Source organism: Mustela nivalis, assembly GCF_964662115.1.
Source record: "Mustela nivalis genome assembly, chromosome: 16".
In the NCBI taxonomy this organism is placed as follows: Eukaryota; Metazoa; Chordata; class Mammalia; order Carnivora; family Mustelidae; genus Mustela; species Mustela nivalis.
The window spans coordinates 57,982,015-58,005,234 of record NC_139035.1 but is presented as its reverse complement, the minus strand read 5'-3'; the positions used below and the strand labels follow the sequence as shown (position 1 = coordinate 58,005,234).

The 23,220-nt window shown below is 50.9% G+C and overlaps 1 long non-coding RNA gene across 1 annotated transcript; it reads right to left on the bottom strand.

Annotated features, from left to right (window-relative positions):
- Positions 1-7,013: 7,013 nt before the first annotated feature.
- Positions 7,014-21,379, bottom strand: LOC309849947. Its single transcript, XR_014304003.1, has 7 exons — positions 20,471-21,379; positions 16,954-18,269; positions 14,323-14,974; positions 12,533-12,794; positions 8,976-9,065; positions 7,769-7,883; positions 7,014-7,143 (listed from the first exon to the last, which is right to left on the bottom strand). It is a non-coding gene; the product is annotated as an uncharacterized lncRNA (long non-coding RNA).
- Between the last annotated feature and the right edge of the window lie 1,841 nt (positions 21,380-23,220).

Below are 23,220 nucleotides of genomic sequence, written 5' to 3'. Positions count from 1 at the left end.
GACTGCTTCTCCCGCTCTCCCTCTCCCTTTGCCTGCTGCTGCCCCTGCTTGTACTGTGTGTCTCTCTCTCCCTCTATCAAATAAATAAATAAAATCTTTAAAACATAAAAGAAGGAGTGCCTGGGTGGCTCAGTGGGTTAAAGCCTCTGCCTTCGGCTCAGGTCGTGATCCCAGGGTCCTGGGATCGAGCCCACCTGAGGCTCTCTGCTCCGCGGGGAGCCTTCTCCCCCCTCTCTCTCTCTGCCTGCCTCTGCCTAATTGTGATCTCTGTCTGTCAAATAAATAAATAAAATCTTAAAAATAAAAAAATAAAAGAAGAAGAAGAAACTATGTAAAATGAGTATAAAAGGAAATTTTTTAAGGGTGCCTAGCTGGCTCAGAGGAGGAAATATGTGACTTTTTTTTTTTAAGTTTTATTTATTTATTTTGAGAGAGAGAAAGAGCACAAGTGTGAGGGGAGGCAGGGGAGCTGCAGAGGGAGAGGGAGAGAGAGAAAAACTCCTGTAGACTCCCCACTGAGCACGGAGCTTAAGGGCAGGGTGGTTTAGCCTGAGATCACAATCTGAGCCTAAACCAAGAGTCTGACACTCAACCCACTGAGCCAGCCAGGCACCCCTGCGACTCTTGATCTCCGAGTTGTGAGTTCAAGCGCCACACTGGCTATAGGGATTACTTAAAAGTAAAAAATCTTGGGGCACCTGGGGGCTTGGTTGAGCGTCTGCCTTTGGCTCAGGTCCTCATCCCAGGGTCCTGGGATCAGGCTCTGTATCAGGCTCCCCACTCAGTGGAGAGCTTGCTTCTCCCTCTGCCTGTGTTGCTCCCCACTGCTCATGCTCTATCTCTCTATCTTGCTCCCTCTACTTCTGTCTATCTTGCTCTATCTCAAAATAGATGAATAAAATCTTTAAAAAAAAAAAGTTAAATCTTTTAAAAAGTTTAAGGAGATTTTTGAACTTGAAACTTAAGTAAATAAAATGATTTTTTAAAAAGTGGGTGGCTCAGTCGGTTCAGCATCTGCCTCAGCTCAGGTCATGATCCCGGGGTCCTGGGATGGAGCCCCCCTCATTAGGCTCCCCGCTCAGTGGGGAGCCTGCTTCTCCCTCTCTCTGCCATTCCCCTGGCTTGTGCTCTATCAAATAAATAAAATCTTAAAAAAAAAAAAAAAAGTAGCCTCATTTAGGGTCTTTGGGTTCTTGTTCAAGATACATACATAGTGGGCTTTTGTGACCCCCTGGAGTCACTATATGTGAATTTTGTGTCAGTAAGAATCTGAGTAATAATCACAAAAATGCTAATGTTCACAACACTTTGCATTTTACAGGATATCACGATTTACAGAATGATTTGGCATCCAGTGAGGTAGGGGCTGAAGTCTGAGAGACAGAGGCACATGGCCCTGGGAGGGCAGGGGGTTGTGGTGAAGAGTCGAGGCGTAGGTAGGGACCGGTGGTCTATAAAGCCCCCCTGAGAGGACGGATCAAGGCAAATTCATCATGGTTCAGAATCAGCCTTTTAGGGTTTAGAGGAGAAAATCTAGCTTTTCGGTGTCTGCGTGTTGACTGGACTCAGGGACACTAACCTCTGCTAATAAGAGTCACAGGAGACTGATAATGAAATGAAACAAAAATGCTGTTTTACTCATTCACAGTAAAAAATGCCACCTCACACCCACAGGCTGGTCACACCAGTGTGACCAGCCGTGCCCAGGGAGAGAGTGGAAGAAGGGGAACCACCAGCTCCAGGGGTAATTTGTGTGTGAGCCGGCCACCTCCTTCAGGCTGCCAGGAGGAGACACGTCCCCTTTGTTAGACGTGGGGTTGGGGACGCATACCACGGAGGTGAAGCCTCAGTTTCCAATCACCAGTCCCAGGACTTCCTGAGGCTGCAGTTTCGAGAACAAGGAGAATGGCCAAGTGTTGTCCAGGAGACAGCAGCTTTCATCCAGCCCTGTTGTGTGTTGGCCTCTGGTCTTGAGCCTTTAATGATGATTAAGGAGCCTCAGATCTCCGTGAAGCAGGAGCCTACTAGGATTCTACCTCAGGAACGGGGCGATCAGGAGAACGGGGGGCGGGGTGCGATGGAGGGCTCTCGGAGCCTCTGGACAGCGGGTCCCCACTGCGACAGAGAAGCTGGGGCCGGGCTGGCCAGAAACCTTCCACTAACTGATGAAAGGGTAGCAGGAGCGGGTCACAGAGAACACAGCATTCTGAGCCGCTACGTTTAGTACAGGCTGGAGAATAAAGGGCAAAGGCTAAGTGTGGGGAGAGGTCTGGGGAGATGAACAAGTCCAGGTCGTAGAAGGAGTTCACTGTGTAAAAGAACGTGAACTTCATCCAGAGGATATCTAAAAATTAGTATTTACTGATAAGAGAAACTGAGCGGTTGGAAACAAGGAAGAGACAGAAACATCTTTCGCATTCTGAACCATGAAAATCAATACTTATTTTAAAAAAACTCCAAAAATTCAAAAATAAAAGTATTTTTACAGTATATTTTTAAATTATCCTACTTATATGAGTCTGGCTGTGTACCAAACTCTGGGGGAGCAAAACAGACCAAAAACCTATCCTACCAGCTTCTATGAGGTGTTTTCAATGCTTTATGCCTCATCAGAGACACAGCCCACCTTTGGGTAGACTCCCAATGTCAGAAGATCGATGATGTGTTCATCCATTTCTGCATCCGAAGGCCTGCGGAGACATCATGTAATCTGGGTGTTGGTGGGTGGCAACATGTAAACTGGGTTTTGAAGAATGCATAGGAGCTTTAAAAAATAGAAAAGATGGCATCTGGTTGGCTCAGTTGGTTAAGCAACTGCCTTCTGCTCAGGTCAGGATCCTGGAGTCCCGGGATCAGAGTCCCACATCAGGCTTCCTGCTTGGCTTGGAGTTGGCTTCTCCCTCTGATCTCTCCCCTCTCATTCTCTCTCTCTCAAATAAATAAGTAAAATCTTAAAAAAGAAAAATTAGAAAAAAATATAAAAAGAGAAAAGAGAAGACCTCAAAGAGAAAGAGAGCTTCTCAAAAAACCCTGAAATGGCTTTGGAGAAAAAGTTTTGCATGATGATCAGAGCAGCACAGGAAATAGTAGCAGGTGAAGCCATCAGGCAGGATGAGGCCAAATTGTGCAAAAATTGCACGTTGTATGAATTTCTTTCCTAAAAAAGTTCGAACAAAACCACATGGACCTTGGTATTCTGGAAGCTGGTGAATATGTACCTTTGGGATGAATTGTTTTTTTCTTCCCAAATAGCAGGAAAAAAATAACTTATAAATTTTGTTTTCTATTTTGTATTTTTCCTCCCATAATTTTTATTGAAACTTCTTAGTTTCTGTTGGTTAATATAAGAAGTTTTAAAAAATGGCGTAACAAGCAAATGTATGGGAAAATTCAGAAGCAAGTGAATAAGCTTGTTTCTTTTTTTCTCCTTGTCAAATATGTTCATAGTGGTGACTTTTATATTTTATGGAAACTATTTCCATTACCAAGAGTATTCTTTGTTTATGTGTTGGAATTCACTGTTATCAGTGTTTGGTCTCTTCTACAAAAATCAAGCTTTCCTGTTGGTTTGCAGCCCAAACCTCCCAATGCTTGTTTTCTTTGGCTTGTAGAATTGGTTTTCAGTTTTGGTTTTGGTTTTTCAAATAGGGCAGTTTCTGGCTTGTCCTGAAACATCAAAATATCTGGTAATGAGAAGTCTGTGTTCTGCATGACAGCAGCCGGGAACACCTGACTGGAGCCTGTCTCTGTAGGCATCAACACCCTGGTCCCTGCCCTCCCCAGTCCAACCTGAGCCCTCTGGGTCTTTGGGGTTGCCCTGGGTCTGCCAGAGGTTCCACCAGGGAGCGCTGTGATCAGCGTTTCAGAGAGCAGGGGGGGGGAGGAAGTGCTTGGAGCAGGTTCTACAGGCCCTGGAAGGAGTCCCTCCTTTCCTTCCTGGGGAGTAAGTCCTAAGGCTCAGCTTCCCTTGGCCCAACACAGGGAAGGGTCAGGACTAAGAGCCAGTTGCAGGCCAAGTATTTCGAAATAGAAGAGGAGAAACAGACCCACACTCTATACTACCCCAGACATTTGAATAATGCTTTGCAGTCCATAAACCTTTGTCAGAGACAGAATGCTATTGGGTTCTTATTGCATTCCTGGTCGAAAGTAGGAAAAGAGGTCCATTCCTGCATTAGCCAAGGTTTCTTGTCTCCCTCCCATAAGAGCACCCACCCAGCAAGAAAGAAGCAGGTCCCCATGGTGGTGGTTTCCACACACTTTCCTTGGTGGAAGAGGAGGACAGACTTCCAGTCCGCAGGAAGATAGGGTGCCACGAACATGTGGCCCCACCATTCCTGGCCACAAGAAAGGTGGGGCCTCAGGAAAGGAGCTGAGATGTGCCTGTCTCAGCAGAAGTCCTCCTGATGTAGTTCTGGAACGTAAGTGAGGCTTGGCGGGGGTTGTCCAGAGCCACGGCCAAGAAGGAATTCTTGAGACGTCTTCGGTGCAAAATGGCGGTGGTTTCATTAATCCACGGGGACAAGACCTGAGGACAGAAAAGAGCTGCTGCCTTCCTCTCCCTGCGGCTCCCCGCTGCCCCGGGATTGTGGGGGCAACTGGTTCTGTACTTTGGGGTGTGTGGAGCGGGGAGTAAAGACAAGGGAAGTTCCAAAAGGATTTTCCTCTTTTAAAGAAGACTCACTGGATGCGGGAGGCCTTGCTGTTGTCAAACGAAGGTTGCTTCTCCCTCTAGCAAGGTATTAATGCTCAGATAGTTAGGAGCTTCCTGGAGGAACATTACACTCTGTCTGCCTCCAGTATTTGTCAACGTGCCGCAGGTTAAAGACCTCTAATGTCTCCCACATCGCTTCTAGTCAGGTGGCCATCCCCTAGCTGGGACTGTCCCTTTGCTTGTGTATCTCAGGGGGACATACGCAGAGATGACCCAAACAGTTTGCTGTCCTCTACCTGTATACAGGAAGGACACTGATCCTTTTGACGTTAAGGACACTGGTCTCTTTGAGGTCAAGAGCAAAGCTGTGGAGTTGGGCCAGTGACACTGAGGACCAGGGCCCTCCTCGTGTCTGGCCAGTCTGGTCCCGAGTGTCCCCCAAGTTCCCCAGATCCCCCAGTGGCCAGGCCAGGGCCGTGTGTCTTCGCGGCTTAGATTTTGAGGATGTTATCAGCCAGGATGCAGAATGCTACTTCCCCTCAGTTTTCAGTGGCTTTTTCTCTGCGTTTGTTTTCTTTGGCTGCTGTGGGAAGATGGGTTTTTCATCTGAGCAGCGTGTTCCCTGGTCAAAGTGAAGGATGAAGCCTCCAACAGGATACAGCCATCTGGGAAGGGAAGAGAATCTCCTTCTCCTTGGGCTTCCTCTCCAAATGCAATCCCAGCCCCTAAAAAGCCACTGCCATCCAGCCTTCCCACTCCACTCCCTGCCCCCAGAAAAGATGAGGCAAAGAGCCTCCTCACCCATCACCTGCCTCAGAATAACCTCTCTTTCCCAGGCTGCCTTTCTTATATGTATTTACTATTGCAGGGCTCCAGAAGTCTTGAACATCTTTGGTAAATATGACCAGAAAATGATGGCACAAGTGCGATTTACTCCACAACACTGGGGTTGCGAGCAGAGTCATGTTCTTTTTTTAATTAAGATGCAATTCATGTAGCATAAAGTCTGCCATGAAGTGTGCAATCCAGTGGGTTTTAGTATCTTCACTCTATGGCGCAATCATTACCTCTACCTCCTTCCAGAACATTTCCATCACCACAAAAAGAACCCCGATACCTCTCCCCACCACCCCGCCCTCCCGCCCTGCCCAGTCCCTGGCAACCGCTAGTCTGCTTCCTGTCCTCATGCATTTGGCTATTCCGGACATTTTGTTTTTTGGCTGTTGATGGTGGTTTGTTTGCTTTGAACTCCTGCACAGTGGAATCATACAACATGTGGCCTCTGTGTTTGGGTTTCTTCATTTAGCAGAAGGTTTTTGGGGTCCCTCTCCTACTGTTGTATGTGTTAGTCCTTCATTCCTTCCTGTGCGGAAAAATGTTCCATTGTACACACGGACCACATTTTGTCTGTCCATTCATCAGTCTTCACTTTGTGGTATTATAAATCGTGCTGCTATATATCATTTGCTGTAAACATTGGTGTATAAGCTGTCTGAGAACATACTTCTTTTTTTTTTTTTTTTTAAGATTTGATTTATGTATTTGACAGAGAGAGACAGCAAGAAAGGGAACACAAGCAGGGGGAATGGAGAGGGAGTGGAAGAGCAGGCTTCCGGGTGAGCAGGGAACCCAATACAAGACTCAATCCCAGGACCCTGGGATCATGACTTGAGCCGAAAGGACACTTAACGACTGAGCTACCCAGGTGCCCCCGAGAACATGTATTTTCGATTCTCTTGTGTATGTGCTGGAGTGGAATTTGGTGGGTCCTATAGCCACTCTACATTTAACTGTTCTGAGGAACTGCCACTCTGTTTCCCACAGTGGCTGCCTCATCTTACATTTCGCACCAGCAATGTGTACGTTCCCTCCCATTTGCCCCCAGTTCTATTAAGAGATAATTGACATACAAGATTATACTCATTTAAGGTATACAACATAATGATTTACGTATTTATTGTGAAAAGATCACAATAAGTTGAGTTAATATCAGTCACTTCAGATTTTTTAAAAAATCACCTCACTCGGGGCACCTGGGTAGCTCAGTGGGTTAAGCCTCTGCCATCCGCTCAAGACATGGCCTCAGGGTCCTGGGATTGGCTCCGCATCAGGCTCTCTGCTCAGCAAGGAATCTGCTTCCCCAAGCCCACCCCCCCCCCGCCTGCCTCTCTGTCTACTTGTGATCTCTGTCTGTCAAATAAATAAATAAAATCTTTTTTTTAAAAATCACCTCACAAAGTTACATATTTTTCTCTCTTGTGATGAACACCTTTAGGATCTACTCTGAGCAACTTTCAAATACACAATACACATTATTAACTAAAGTCGCCACACTGTACACATCCCACACCATATTTACCTTCAAACTGGAGGTTTCTACCCGTTGGCTCCCTTCCGTTCTTTACTCAAGCAACCAAGGGATTCTTCGGATGGCCTTAGCTGAACTTACGTTGTTAAAGATGTTGGATAAAATCAGACACTGAAGGATACTGCTAAGGACAGATTTTAATCAGTAACGACTATTGCAATAAGGAAAGAGTCCAGCATAACTGACTATAACTTCAATTTGAACAGACGTGAGTGGGCATTTTAAGGGGAGAAGCTAGAGTGCTGGTCAGGGAAGTGAAAAATCACAACAGAGTGGGAAAGGGGCTTTATCCTTAGGAAACCCACTGAGTTCACTACCTGGAGCGTATCAGATTCGGCTCCCGTGGGCCCACAAATATGGCGGCGTGCCAGGGGCCTTGTCTTTGGGTGTTGGCTGGAACAAACAGCAAATTCTTTTGGCAGCCTTGAGTTTCCTCAGGCAGGCACTTTAAAGCGAGCAAGGGTCATCCTAGAGATGTAGCTTTGAGTTGCTACAAACCAAGCTGGTGCTTATTCAAGTCTCTGTGGGCCAAGGTTGAGGCTAGTCCAGTCCAAGGAACCTGGGGACAGCTTGCTCAGAGAGAATGAGGAAATGTGGGGGGATCTTTCTCCAGAACTTTCCTTATTTCATGTTCCTATCAAAGTAGATAATGAAACACAACACTGACAGCATCAGCTAATTTATTTTAAAAACTGGGTTCACCCCATCCTGCTCTAGAAATCCCATCAACATAGCAGAGAACTCACACCAGCACAGCCTGTTGAAACCCAGCCAGAGCTGTCTTCACGGACCCACGGAGGAACACTGGACTCAAAACTTCACACACACAGAGCAGGAATACCAGGGCCCTCTTGGATCCTCCTGTGAAACACAACAGGAAGCCAATTCATCTGGATCACGTGCTCACAGAGCTGTTGACATAACCAGAAGGAATCCTGGCTGACTTCAGATGAAAACGTCTAACAAAGCGGCTTTGGGGAAGGAATGCTTTTGGGTGGAGAACACCGAAACCAAACTGCACAACAGCTACTATCTGAAGCTTTTCAGGACAAATGGAAAACGAAATAAACTCTCCTGCTTTGTTTGGTTGTTTATCTACTTATTTGAGAGAAAGACAGAGCAGAAGCCAGGAGTGGCAGGCAGAGGGAGAAGCAGGGTCCCTGTTGAGCAGGGAGCCCAATGTGGGACTCTATCCCAGGACCCTGGGATCATGACCCTCTTGCTTTGGATAAACCACTGGAGCCTTTGATGGTGTGAAAAACGTTTTCCTTTCTCTGTCGGTCCTTCAATCACCAGAATGGGGACCAAGCAGACTTAGTAACGCCGGGCCCCACCTACCCCCAACTGTCTTCCCTACACTCAGTTCTTCTAGTGCTGTTGCCCCCACACAAACCGTAGTCCTCATATGTATGAATTCAGACCAAGCATTTATTACGTGCACAGTCCCTAGGTTGACACAAGAAACCTGGAGGCCTTCCTCCCCCCTAGAAATTTATAGTCCGGTTCACTGAACGTACACAGAGTTAAAACCCAAAACTTAACCTAATAAATTTGAAGATGTAATTGGCTTTATCAGGCGATCCATGAATGGGGTAGCATCTCAATCCAGCAGCTGTGCAAAAGGGAAGCCCTTGGGGTACCCGCGTGGCTCAGTCCTTAAGCGTGTGCCCTTCAGCTCAGGTCATGATCCCAGGCTCTGGGGATCATGACCTTGCTCAGCAGGAAGCCTGCTTCTCCCTTTCCCATTCCCCCTGTTTGTGTTCCCTCTCTCACGGTGTCTCTCTATCAAATAAATAAATAAATAAATAAAATCTTAAAAAGAAAAAAAAAACAAAAACCAGAAGGACTTTATACACAGAACCGGGGTAGAACAATTAGCAAAAGAAAGGATGGTTTCAGGCAAAGTCACTTCCCCTCAGGGTAAGAGCTGGGGCTTTTGGGTGATTACTTTACCTTCCTGGGGTGGGGGTGGGGATGGAGAGAACCCGCGTGACAGGTTGCAGATGGGGGCTAAGCCGAGAATTCCTGACTCAGACTCCATTTCTGGAAGACGTTGAAAGGGCAGTTAGGTGAGGTGCGGAGATTCCGTTTGGTGACGTGGGCTGGCGTGAGTGACTGCAGCTTGGGCCTCTGGGGGCGTTGTTGGTACAGTATACAAAAATCTACAAGTCAGTCAATAGAAGGGGGAAAGTGAATGAGGCCCTGTGGGAAGTTGGAGTCGTCTAGTGATAATGGAGATTCAAAGAGAGGAGACACAACTTTCACCTCGAGTCAAGAGAAAGATTCCTTCCTTGCTGAGAAAGGCCCCCCAAAAGCATACTTGTGAATGGGGAGCTCACCATGGGGCCAGGATAGCCTTCAAGAGCTGTGTAAGCAGGAAATGCCTGATCAGATTTGGGGTGATCTGTTAGATAGCCAGTGAGAGATACCGGGTTAGAGGAAGAGAGAGTGTGTTTTGTTGTTGTTGTTGTTGTTGTTGTTGTTGTTTTAACCTATGCCACATGTAGATCTTGTTTCCTTCCTTTGGTGGATGCATAATGATTTTTTAAGGCCTGAAAGGCTATCTTCTGTCCAGTTAGTTCCCCTAATTAAAAGTCATCCCGATGACCAACACTGTCTCACGTCCGGCTTCTCCTATTCTAAATACACAGCTTCTGGGTATGTCCTTCCAGCTCAAAGGTCTTGCAATTTGCTTTAATGTTTAAGAACAATGAGAAAAGGACTCTCTTTCCCCATTCACATGTACAGTGATGTATGTACCTCAGGATTTTAATATTCTGTGGGGAAAGCCTTGTGGATTTCAAGTGTCCTCCTAGGAGACAGGGACTTCGCTAGCTAATTACTAGTGATAAGGAGAACAGAGGCAAGAGAAATGTAGATAAAATTAAATTCCCTTACAAGGTGCAGCCTGTGGATAAATACCGGAGACGTGTAGTGTGACGTTCCTCCTCCGGCTGCCTTAATGTTAATGCTTTGCTAGAAACTAAAAAACAACCTTAGCTTGACAATAGCCAGACCTCCAGGATGCTGTAATCTTCTCTGACATACAGAAATCCTTTTAGAGATTTCCCTTTTCTGCCCAAGGGTCCAGCTACAATAAAAACACTTTTTTGTACCATAAAACATTTCAAGAATCCTTTCTTGACCTTTGGGCTCAACAACCCTGCATTATTAGGACCATTCATGAGAAAATTCTAGGGGCGCCTGGGTGGCTCAGTTGGCTAAGCATCTGCCTTTGGCTCAGGTCATGATCCCAGGGACCTGGGAGAGAGGAGCGAGCCTGGTGTTGGGCTCCCTGCAGGGAGTCTGCTGCTCCCTCTCCCTCTGCCATCTCCCCACATCCTTCCCCCCAATCTTTTTTTTTTTTTTTTAAGATTTTATTTATTTATTTGACAGAGAGGGATCACAAGTAGGCAGAGAGGCAGGCAGAGGGAGAGAGGAGGAAGCAGGCCCCCCGCTGTGCAGCGAGCCCGACTGGGGGCTCGATCCCAGGACCCTGAGCCAAAGGCAGAGGCTTAAACACTGGGTCACCCAGGCGCCTCCCCCACCCCCCAATCTTGTCCAAACGTGCACGCTCTGGCTCTCTCTCTGTGTCAAATAAATAAATACTATTTTTTTTAAATGAGAAAATTATAAAAACCCGTAAGGATGCCAAGGAGATGTGTCGAAATCTACCCCTCCCCTTTTCTCTTCCACTTTATCCATTTTCCAACATTAGTTACTAAAGGATTAAGGTTAACAAGAATATTTTCATCAATCATCAAACGTATGCACATACTCTATGATTAGACCACAGAGCAGAAATGTTAAAATGTATTGGAGCAAACATTAAGTGACTTCCACAAGTGAGATGCTGTTCTGACCATTATCTCTTTGTGTTCTCATGAAACCCGTAGTAGATTTTAGAAACCTTAATTTACAACCAAGATTCTAAGAGTTAAAGTAAAACACATAGAAATTCCTCTACTGTCCTTTGTAAAAAACCAAAATTCAGCCAAGTAAATTTTATTTTTATTTTATTATTTTTTTAAAAGATTTTATTTATTTCTCAGAGAAATAGAAACAGAGAACACAAGCAGGGGGAGAGGCAAGCAGAGGGAGAAGCAGGCTCCCCATTCAGCAAGGAGCCTGATGCAGGACTCGATTCCAAGACCCCGAGATCATGACCTGAGCTGAAGGCAGACACTCAACCGACTGAGCCACCCAGGTGCCCCTCAACTGAGTAAACTGTAACATCAAATTGGCTCTATTAAGCAAGTCATGAATTGGGCAGCATCCCAGCTAGCAAGCTGGGAGATGGGGGAGCTCTGAGGAGGTGTACAAAATGGAAGGTTTTTGTTCGGGGGTTTTTCCCTCCAAATTTTTATTTAAATTCTAGTCAGTGTACATATGTGCACTATTGGTCTTAGGAGCAGAATTGAGTGATTCGTCACTTACATACAACACCCAGCGCTCATCCCTTCAAGTGCCCTCCTCCTGCCCATCACCCATCTAGCCCAACCCCCACCAACCCTCCATTTGTTCCCTGCAGTTAAGAGTCTCTGGGGCACCCGGGTGAGCATCCAACCTTTGGTTTCAGCTTAGGTCAGGATGTCAGGATCTGGGATCAAGCCCCACACCGGGCTCTGCACTCCCCAGGAAGTCACTTGAGATTCTCCCTCTCCCTCTGCTCCTCCCTTGGCTCTCTCTCCTCTCTCTAAAATAAATAAACAAATCTTTTAAAAAATTTTGAAGTCTCTTATGGTTTGTCTCTCCCTTTCTCCTCTCTTTTTCCCTTTCCCATACATTCATCTGTTTTATTTCCTAAATTCCCCATATGACTGAGATCATATGGTATTTGTCTTCCTCTGACTGACTTATTTCGCTTCGCATAATACCCTCTAGTTCCATCCACGTCATTGCAAATGACAAGACTTCATTCTTTTTGATGGCTGAGAAGTATTCCATTGTATATAGGCACCACATCCAAAATGGAAGGTTTTTATAGAAATCTCAGAGCGTGGGGCAAGGAGTTATTTTAACAAAGGTCTACCCCAGGCAAGATCAAGACCACCTTCCCATGGGGAAAGTGCAAGGGGGTCTTACCATGCTGACACGACTTCACCTTCCGTTGGGGGATGGAGAAGACCCATGTGACAGATTCTGATCAGAAAATGCCCGAGTGTTAAGACTTAAATTTCTGGGGGCACCTGGGTGGCTCTGTGGGTTAAAGCCTCTGCCTTCAGCTCAGGTCATGATCCCAGGGTCCTGGGGCTCTCTGCTCCGTGGGGAGCCTGCTTCCTCCTCTCTCCTCCTCTCTCTCTCTCTCTCTCTCTGCCTACTTGTGATCTCTGTCTGTCAAATAAATAAATAAAATCTTTAAAAAAAAAAAAAAGACTTAAATTTCTAGGGAAAGTTGAAACTGCAATTAGACAGGGTAGTAAATCCTGGTTTGGTGACTTGGCCCAATGACGCCCTTTGGGACCCTTGGTATTCTATTTAACGATTTCCCCCTTTGATCAGATTCTCACCTTGACCGAGAGATGTGATCCAAATTGAAGCCCCTGCAGCCCCTCTCGGAGACACTGTAGTTCTCACAGCTTTCGTGGGTCCTCTGCGTGATACTCACGGGGGAGGGGAGGTATGTTTTTTGTTGACTCTGGGATATCCATAGGCCACAACTTCAGGCTCACAAGCCTTACGTCAGTAAGGTTCCCTTTCTGTCTCCTCTGACATTCTGGTCTAGGGAGATCATCTGCTTGGTACTAAGTGGCTTCGAACAGGCTCTGAAAGCTTTTGAGAGGATACAATGCAGCAGGGAGATTATTATGGGGACTAGGAGCCGGATCGGTCCCAACACTTGGCGTGAACTTCAGAGCCATGGTCCCTAAGAGCCAAACCAATCAAACACCCCCTTGAAAGAGTCACACTCTTTTAAGGCAGTGGCTTGCTCAGGATCTAACACAGACATAAATGAGTTCCAGCCTCCCCAGCGTGCTAATCCAGACCCAGCAGGGGATGTTAGCTCCTTGCTCAGGTAAAAAGGCCCATTGTCACGCTAGAAGCTTCTGTCTTGAGTTTGGGAAAAAACGGGGGACTCAGACCCTCCAAGGGGAAGACACTATAAAGTCCACTTGGATAATCAGAATATGATATGCGGAGTTGGGGAAGAACAGAAAAAGTGTTTCAGTTTCCCCTGGAAAGAAAAGCATGACCAAGGAGGCAGGACTTGGAACCGACCTGACCTGAGCAGTATCCCCTAAGGCTTTATGCACTCTGTGAGGCCTCTCTGGCTCCATTTTCCTGTTTAAATAGTGGGGTTAATACCGATGTCATTGGGCTGTTATGAGGACTAAATCCCACCTGATGTTAAACACCTCTAGCAGAGGGGCACATGGGTGGCTCAGTCATTAAGCACCTGCCTTTGGCTCAGGTCATGATTCCAGGGTCCTGGGACCGAGCCCCACATCGGGCTCCCTGCTCAGTGGGGAGTCTGCTTCTCCCTCTGCCCCTCCCCCTGCTCATGCTCTCTCTCTGTCTCTCTCTGTCTCTCTCTGTGTAATAAACAAATAAAAATTCTAAAAACTAATTAAAAAAAAAAGAAATACCTAGCTGGGCATGCATTTTATTGACATGCACATAACTTTTCTCTGCACAGCCCTACTTCACATGCACACATGTGAGGCACGCCCGGCCCACCCACCTGGAGGGCCTGGGACATGCCCTTCAGCAGACCCCAGTGCCAGGAGACACCAGCAGGGAGACTGTGTACAGTGAGTTCCTGCCCACCCCAGGAGGCCAAGGTCAGGGGAAGGTCTGCTCACATGACTCTCTGGGTTCCAGTGTAGAAATGACAACAACATTGCAGGAAATGCCCGAGCTCCCGCAGAAAACCCTGGGGCCTGGCCTTGTACATTGTATTTTCTGGCTCAGCAAAGAGGCATTGTAACAATTAAACAAATAAACAGGGTCTTGGCCTTGAACTCCAAAGACTTTTGGCATTCTTATGCTTTTCCCCTCGCACCGCGCACTCCACCCCCCAAAGCCTTCCCTGTTGCTCAGGCCAGAATCAGAGTGAATTCTTTGATTCCTCTCTTTCCCTCACCCCTACACCCACGTTGGCAGGTCCAGTCCTTCCGCTTTCTCAGCCGGGAGCCCTCTCCCTCTCCTGGCCCCGGAGACAGGCTCTGCCTCCCGCTCCCCACTCCAGGCCCACCCTGCCCCCACTGCAGCTCAGGGAGACTCTTCACCGTGGAACAGACCCCAACACCACTCCCTCCCCCTGTGCAAAGAACCCATCGAAAGTTTCCCCTTCCCTCACCCTCACTGCCAAGGTCCACGAGGACAGGCGCCGCACGGTCGGTCGCTAGCGTGCCATCCCGGCCTGGTGTTGGGCACAGCGCGGTGCTCGGGGAACACCCGCTGGACAGCTGTGAGAGGCTGAGCGTGGGAAAGAAGGGAGACGTTGATAAGTGAAGGACACCACACGGCCAAGCATCCTTCTCTGACTCTCCAAGACACGTGCCATGGTGGGGTCAGGAGAAGCCCCCAGCAGAAACCCACGTATGTGACCTCAGGTCGGCTTGGTGTCCGAGGAATTTCCCAGGAAACCTCACATGCTGAGCCTTCCAGAAACCACCACCCAGCACGCCCGCTGCCTCCCTCTGGGATGTCTGTCTTTGTAAAGGTTCACGGAACTGCTGCTGGGTCACAGGTGTCATACGGGGCACTGAGGATGCAGCAGTGAACTTGACCGTCCCTGCTGCGGTGGAGCCTGCGTTCCGGGGTTGGGGGGAGTGTTGCCCCACACAAGCGAGCTGGACACGTAACTGCACAGTGGGATGGCGGGAGCGGGATGCGAGGACGGACAGTCACATCCTCAGGTGGTATGAATGAGGACAGGCTCCTCACCTTCTCTGCCTCAGCCTTCTCTTCCGCGGGATGGGCTCGTGACAGTTCCTCCCCGTAGGGCCCTATTAACACAGAAGTCAGGTCTTGCCCTTGTCTGCTCAAAGCCCGCAGCGGGGCCTCACCTCACTCTGAAGGACAGCCGCATCACCCCCGTGAACCCCAAGGCCGGCATCATGGCCTGCCCCCGCGTCCATGCCTCCAGCCAGCTCCCCGAACTCATTCCACCCCACTGTACCCACAACTCCCCCTGGCCATCCGGCCGCTCCGCATCGGGCCAGGCAGCACAGGGCCAAACTCCACTCACTTCGAGATCAGACCTAGGGGAGGCCCACAGCCAGACCGTTGAGCTGCCTGGTCAGCCTCCCATCCCCTTGTCCCCGCACACACTGTCTACGCATTCAGGACAAGGAGCAGTTCCCAGTGATCCAGAGCAGATTAAAATGGAGGCCAAGACTCAGGACAGGCGGGAGGCTGCATGTCCAGGAGAACCGATTCGTTCCAGCAGCTGAGATCAGGGAAGGTTGCATGGAGGAGGCGGCCTCAAAGGTGAGTCTTCTGAGAGAAGCAGAGGTCCAAGTACAAGGTTGGGAGGCAGCTGACTCAAGGGCTGGGGCAAAGGCGGCCAGGGCTGGAGCAAAGGGCAGGGCTTGGCCTCTGGGGGCCTCCCGTGGAGAGCCCTGGTCACGAGGGAGGGCAGGCCCGAGGGTGTGGTGGGATCGGGGAAAACAGCAGCGGCCAGAAAACAACTCGATGCCTCCTCCGGACAGCGAGCGGGGCTGCTGGGGAAGTGATTCCTATTGTTTCTGTTTCCTTCTCAGGGGGCTGCGGAGAGGAGGCATCAGGCCTGCCAGTCTGTGAGAGCGGCCTTGAGAGCTCCTTAAGAGGTCAAGAGGGAGGAAAAATAGGAAATGGTCTCCTTGAAGAAAGTAAAGATAAGCAAGATCAAAGGACAAAGAGACAGGATTTTGTCAGAGGGAAGCTACGAGAAAATCCCTCAGACTCGGGGAACCAGAGCCGCGGGATCCTAAGACGGCACCATCTGCTTCAACCCTACCCGGGTCCAGAGAAGCAGAGGGACTGGTTCAAAGCCACACAGCCCACTGCTTTCCTGACTCCCTGGTTAGTGCTCCAATGACTTCTGCGCTGAGAGCAAGTGCCAAGGAAGACCTAGGTCCCTTCTCCCTCCCAAGCTCAGGGTTAGCAGAGGAGGGTCCCCTGTTCCCAACCAGGCAGGTCATCCCCTGCCCACGTGTGCAGGAAGACCTCAGGGCCCAGGGCCTCCTGGCGTTGGAGGTCAAGGCACTATTCTGTCCAGCACCCATGACCTCTAAGGCCCAGGGCACCCCTGCTGCCTGGCTCCAGCCCCAGCCAACCAGGAGAACAGGGTGGGCCATGCCTACGTAAGGCACCTCCTCTGGAAAAGTTCTGCCTTTGCCAAGGTCAGTGTTTATGACTCGGGCTGAGGCTGCTGCATTGTCCCCACCACTCCCTGGACATCCCGCTCCAGATACCATCGCTCACTTTGCTCCCTCCTTTGGACCTTCGCACATGTTAGTCCCGTTGCCTGAAACCTCCTTTCCTCTCCCCACGCTTCTGCCCCGCTGCCTGGACAGCTCCTGCGGCTCATCACGCAGGTCCCAGCTTTGATGTCCCTTGCCGTGTGGGCAGCGTCCCCAAGATAGGGTCGGGGCCACTCCTGAGGGGCTCCGGATCTCCTCACACATGCTCCCCTCACACTGGATCCTAACTGTCTGGACCTATATGATTGCATAAACGTCCCCTCAAGGCCAGACCTGACTTTCTTATTTCCAGAAACAAAAACTCACTGAGCTCTTTCTATGGCTTTCACTACCTCGAGAATGAAAATCCTCCTGGTAACACTACAGAGTGGACAGTTATTCTACGCTCTCATCAGATGGACGAACGGTGATTCAGAGAGGTTGAGCCTCTTGCCCAAGGTCACACGGGGAATCAGATTTCAGAGCCAGAGCAGTGGACACCCACAGGTGCTCCCCAGATTGGCCTTCCAGAAACGACTCACCCCTGCTCCTGGGAATATCTGCAGACAGCTTTGCAGCAAAAAGCATTTTTTGAGACGGCCCCAGCTCTGGAGAGCGAGCCACTCTGCCCAGAGGGCAGCCAATAGCCACAGACAGATCAGCATGGGGACAAGGACTGGGCCATCCTGGAGCGAGTCAGGACAAGCCTGCAAGGCCCTGCTGACTTCAGGGTTCCTGGGGGTGGCCTGAGGCCACGGCTGGGCGTCCTCTGCCCAGTCTCGTCTCCTCCCGGGGTTGAGCCCACGGCGCCTCTGTGGGGAGCGAGCTCTGAAGGCCACACCTGAGCTGGGGCTTTCCACAACGTCCGCTGTATTCGGTCACAAAGCGAGGTTAACAGAATTCCAAAGCGGGTTCGGGATTCCAAACTCCATGATGTTTCACCCCACGATTAGCTTGGCTTCGGAGACGGCACACCAAGCAGAACAGACAGGAAGTCACCCAGCAAGCTAGCACTGCCCTTATGGGAAGTGCACGAACCCCGGCCGCCAGCCGTCTGTGGTCACCACTGGGACAAGGCCTCTGTTCCGTCCCGTCCGGCAGAGCCCTCGGCGGCAGCAGCCTTTTCGAAGTGGTCGGACAGAGGGCTCCTGTCTGAAGAGGCGGACGGTTTGCTGCAAGAGTCCTCCCTGTTTGGAGGGACGGAACCAGGCTCGGGCCCCGCAGACGCCCTCCGCTCCTGCTCTGCGCCGGTTCTGGGACGTCGTCGGCTGGTGCTGCTCTCGGCGATGTCTCATAGCTACAGTGCCCTTTACTCCTTGTGTCATTGCTTGACGTGAGTGACTCCATCTTGCTCTCTAGGCCCTCCGAACCTCCCACATGTGACCCTGCGACCCGGAGCCATGTCACAGCGGGAGACACAGCCCCCCCCCCCCATCCTGTCGCCTCCCCACAGAGCCGCCCGACCATCCAGTCTGGTGCGGGCACACGGCAGGTACACAAGGCTTCTTTCCTGAACACATGAGTGACCCATATGAGGAGGCTCCTTTGGGTGATTAATGAAAGTGCGTATTTCTTCTCCGGGTCCTCGTAGTTGTGATTACTGAGTTTGTAGGACCCTTGGGTGTCTGCCATGAGCCATGACCATGACCTCTTGCCCCCTGATCCTCTGAGAGCCCCGAGCTTTCCCGGTGATCCGTAGACAGCCTGTTTGTCCTTTGAACACGGTGCCCAAAGGGGGTAAAGGACTTCTGCACCCTCATGTCACAAACAGGACCAGTCTCGGGGTTGGGAAACAAGGCCAGCAGCAAACCTAACCCAGGTCGGGTGAAAGTGCAGAGTCCTTCCTCATCTGGAGCGGCTGGAAAAGATAGAAAGCTACAAATAAACCTTTTCCTGGAACCTCCAGCCCCCCTCCCCCACATCAGCTCTGGGGCAGCTCTAGGTGGGTTTGTTTTAAGCGAACGGAAAGGTGGGGCTCTGCCCCCAACAGGAACCTGGAAACCATCCCCTGTGTAGATAAAGGATAAGTTTAGGGGGAAGAGAGAAAAACATGAACAATGGAGGGGGAGCGGACGGTGTGTCTCCTTGCCCCCAGGTCCCTCCCTCGCCCTCCAGGCCTCTCTCCTGCAGCAGGCTGGGGTCCAGCCGCACCGGGATGGGGCAGGTGAGCATCCAAACAGGCCAGGTCTGGCCACTCGCTGCTGACAAAATCCAGAGGTGGTGACACAAGAAAGGAATTTATTTCTGTGAGGCCACCGCCGCGAGGACAGTGGCCTGGCATTTCAAAGTCGGCCTCCAAAATACCGAAAATAGTTGTAGGTGTGGGGCGCCTGGGTGGCTCAGTCGTTAAGCGTCTGCCTTTGGCTCGGGTCATGATCCCAGGGTCCCAGGATCGAGCCCCTCATCGGGTTCCCTGCTCAGCTCCCTCTCCCACTCCCCCTGCTTGTATTTCCTCTTTCGCTGTCTCTCTCTTTGTCAAATAAATAAATAAAATCTTTAAAAGAAAAATAGTTGTAGCTGTAAATACGGCAAAGGTGGGGCAAATGCAGTGCAGATGTGCAGGGAGCAAGGAAGGTTCAATCCATCACCGTCCGGGAGGGAGTCAGCCATGGGCAGGCGGGGGCTTGCGGGCTCAGGGCGCTCCTGGCTGCGGGAGGACAGAGTTTTGGGTCCCATCTGTGGATGCTTTGCCCCTAGAGTCTTCCACCTGAGCCCAGGGACAAGCTGGAAACAAGACCCCACTAAACCAGCGGAGATCAGAATGGAGGCAGCCCAAGTTCCTCTCTCATCCCCACTCTGGCTCCCTGGGTTTTCTTTCCCTCCTGGCGTGTGTCCGAGACAAGGAGCTGCACCGCCGCAGAGCCAGTCCGCCGGGAGAACCAGCACTAGCCCCTCCCTCCGTGCCGAATGACTCCACGTCTGATCTGCCCAGCAGACACTGCTTCCTCGACTTTACAAAAGAAACCGAGCCCTGAAATTCAAAGGGGTCATGGAACGCGTCCAGGGTCCCGTGGCTGGAGGACTGGGAAGCCAGGTGGAGCGATGCCTGGGGTGTTCCTGGGGTGCAGGGGGGGGGGGGTTCCTGCTAGCCTGGGGGCTTGGGCACGTGGCCTCTGGGCGCTGTGGGGAAACAGGAGGTCTGGCCCCAGGGGGACACAGTACTCAGGGGGTGGGAATAGTAACTGTCGCTGCAGAAATCACACCAAGGATGGGGGGGGGGCAAAATACAGTAAATTCAAACCCCCCCAACCTGGGGGGGGGCACAAATCCCTTCCCCAGCCCCCTTGACCTGCTCAAGACGGAGCAGAAGCCTGGCTGAGGACCAAGCACTAGCAGAAACCCTGCCCCTGACCCTGACCCCACACTCTCGGGGAGGGGGGGCGGGAAGGAGTGACATACTTCCAGAAATCTCCCAACCCTCTTACTTTTAATGCCTTGCTAGAGGGGAAAACAAGCTAGACAGTGGCAAGGCCTCCGGCATCTTAAGAGTCTTCTTAACATATGAAAATCCCTTTGAAAACTCCCTTTTTCCTCACCTCTCCCAACCCCACAGTGTTTAACCAGCCACCCCTCCCGAGCAGGGGGCAGCAGCTCTCTCCCCCCACCGGGCCTGTCCCCGTGCTTTAGTAAACCACCATTCCGCACCAAAGACATCTCAAGAATTCCTTCTTGGTTGCCGGCTCCGGACTCCACCCCACCGAACCTCTCTTATATTCCAAAACCACACGACCACCCTCTGTGTGGGGTGCAGCGGTCGGATGGGGGCCACCAAATGTGCGGCACCCCAATTGGGTGGGGGCTGATGGCACAGGTGGAAGTTACTTCCCCAACGAAGAATAAAAGAGAAGTTTACCGAGTCCAGCACAGGGGCTCCTCGGGCAGAAGAGCGAAGGAGCGACTGTCCGACTGTCCGCTAAGCGGCTGGCGAGGGTCCCGGGTGTTGGTAGAGGGAAGAAGGGTGCGGACGTGGGGCCATTGCCCTGTTCTGGCAGTCTCGGGACCCGGCCTGCTGGAACTGGTCGGTTGGGGCCCATGGCTATTTCGAGGTGGGCCGCTTACCCGAGTTGGCTGGTCTTGGCTCTCGGGTCGCCGGGGCCCTTTCTGCCTTGCTCAGGCCTGTCCCTCAGAGCAGGTGGATGTGGTGTAAGGAGGCAGGGAAGCAACTATCTCTCACCAGCTGTCTCAGCACCTCAGGATTCATGGTCGGAGGGGCTGTGGGCGCGGGAGCCTTCGTGGCAGGGTCGCTAGCTCCCTAGGCTGGATCCCAGCACTGGGCCCTGGAATGCAAATTGGATGTGATTAGGCCGGAAGCGCCGTCTCCCTTGGGGGGAGGTTAACAGATCACCCCCCAGGTAATCCCGGGGTGGGGGGGCAGGGAGCAGAGCCTGAGAGGAACCGTGAGTTGGGGGGCGGCGGCCGGAGCCCGGGTCTCAGACTTTCCTGGCCACAGAACCAAATCTAAGGAGGTGGTGAAGCTGGTCAGCACAGCACGTCACAGCCAAGACACTGCCTGTGATGCCCCTCGAGACCCTGGGGGCGCCGGAGTCGGGTGGGGTGGTGGGGGGGGCAGCGGTGCGGGGGAAGCAAGGGGAATCTCAGGGAGCAGACGGATCCCGGGCCTGCGGGACCTCGAGCACGGCCCACTGACTTACGGAAATGACAGCACCAAGAGGCGCATCCAATCTTGGTTTTGCCTCGAAAAGTAAAGGCAATGAAGGAAAATCTAAATAACGTCAACGCCTTTCTCTCCCCGACGCTACAGATCGCAAAATACACAGACCGTCCTCCATCACAGAAAGCCCCTGCTCCCGGGCTCCGAGAGGGGGCTTCCGAATAACAGCTAGCTCGGGGTCTTGCCACGATGAAAGAAGATAAACACGTCAAGCGTTTCTTTCCAGCAGATAAGTCCCGCGCAAACGCACCAAAAAGGTGTCGTCACCACGTTCTACTTCTGCAGCGATTCTAAACGTCTCTCCTAGGAAGGGAAACAGACATGATTATTTACCCCTATGTTGAATTTTTAAAAAAGATTTTATTTATTTATTTAATACATATATATATATATACACACACACACAGAGCCAGAGAGCCCAAGCAGGGGAAACAGCAGAGGGAGGGGTAAAAGCAGACTCCCTGCTGAGCAGGGAGCGGCAGATCAGAGGACCTCAGGACCCCAGGACCACGATCTGAGCGGAAGGCAGACGCTTCACCATCATGGAGCCTCCGAGGTGCCCCATTCACCCCCCCCACTCCCCCCACTTGGAACGAAGAAAGTGGGTCTGGGGGAAGGGTATGCTCTGGAATTAAAGAGCAAGGCAAAGGAAGGGTTCGCTCTTCGCCGGCTCAGTACTTTTGTCCTCATTTCTGTATCACCTCCGAACCAGACACACTTGTCTAGAGCCTGGTCTACAGGTTATGCAAGCGAATCACCTGAGAAAACACCTGTAAAACAAAAACAAACTGCAGAGCCAGTCCCCGAGGTGTTGAATTCTGATCCCAACTTGCGTCCAAGGCTGGAAGGTACACGCCGCACCCCCGCGGGGGAGATTAGGCCTGGCCATAGCAGCCAAACCTTTGTTCGGCCCTGCCCTTCCCCTTCCAGGCCCGCCCCTCTGTGGCTTTCACACCCACCGGGCTCTGGCCTGGAGCCTCAATCTGGACACCTCCTTTCCCTTTCCCTGTGAAGTTCGGTGGAGGGGTTTGGCTCCAAAGCCTTGCCTCTTAAAAAAAAAAAAAAAAAAAAAAAAAGATCCCTCGTATTATTTTTTCCCACATTGCCCCATGAATGGTCAAGGGAGTATGAGATTCTTTTTTTTCTCAGGTTTTTGGCCAAACCACAGACTCTCAAATACAGGCTTTACAAGGATGCTCTGGGCATTTCTCCCCCTTTAACTCTGTATATAAATTGTACTCTAAAATACATTTACAGAGAGATCTACAAAGTTTTCAAAAGTTTGGGGATGATGGCATCACAAAGTTAAATTCAGTTTACGGGGGCACGGGGTGGGGAGACATTGTGGGGGCAAAGCCCACAGCAGCAGCTCCCTGAATCTGAACCTGCAGGGCAGGTTTCCCAGCCCCGTGACCACTGCCTGCCCAGGGCGCCGCCATGCCCCAAGGACTATGGGAAGGTGCAAAAGGCCTGAGCTCAGGTCTTAATTCTTGGTCACAGACGCCAGTCCGGGGTTCTCTCACAATGTGCAGGTGTGGAGCAGAGGACAGCAGGCGCGATTAAACTGGCTGAAGACACGAAGGTTCCCCATTTCCCGCTTTGCTCTACACCCAACAGCAGGTGGACACACATGAACCCGCCACCGCCAAGGAGTATAATCCGAGGCTCCCTAGAACCACTCTGCTTCTCCTGACCTGCTGTGCTATTGTGATTTATAATAATATATAGTTGGTGGGATGCCTGGGTGGTTCAGTCAATTAAGCGGCTGCCCTTGGCTCTGGTCATGATCTCAGGGTCCTGGGATTGAGCCTCACATCAGGCTCCCTGCTCAGCGGGGAACCTGCTTCTCTCTCCCTTTGCCTCTTCCCCCCAGCTTGTGCTCTGTCTCAAAAAAATGCAATCTTTAAAAGAAAAAAAGAGGGACGCCTGGGTGGCTCAGTTGGTTAAGCAGCTGCCTTCGGCTCGGGTCATGATCCCAGCGTCCTGGGATCAAGTCCCACATCGGGCTCCTTGCTCAGCGGGGAGCCTGCTTCTCTCTCTGCCTCTGCCTGCCATTCTGTCTGCCTGTGCTCACTCTCTCCCCCTCTCTCTCTCTGATAAATAAATTAAAAAAAAAAAAAAAACTTTAAAAAAAAAA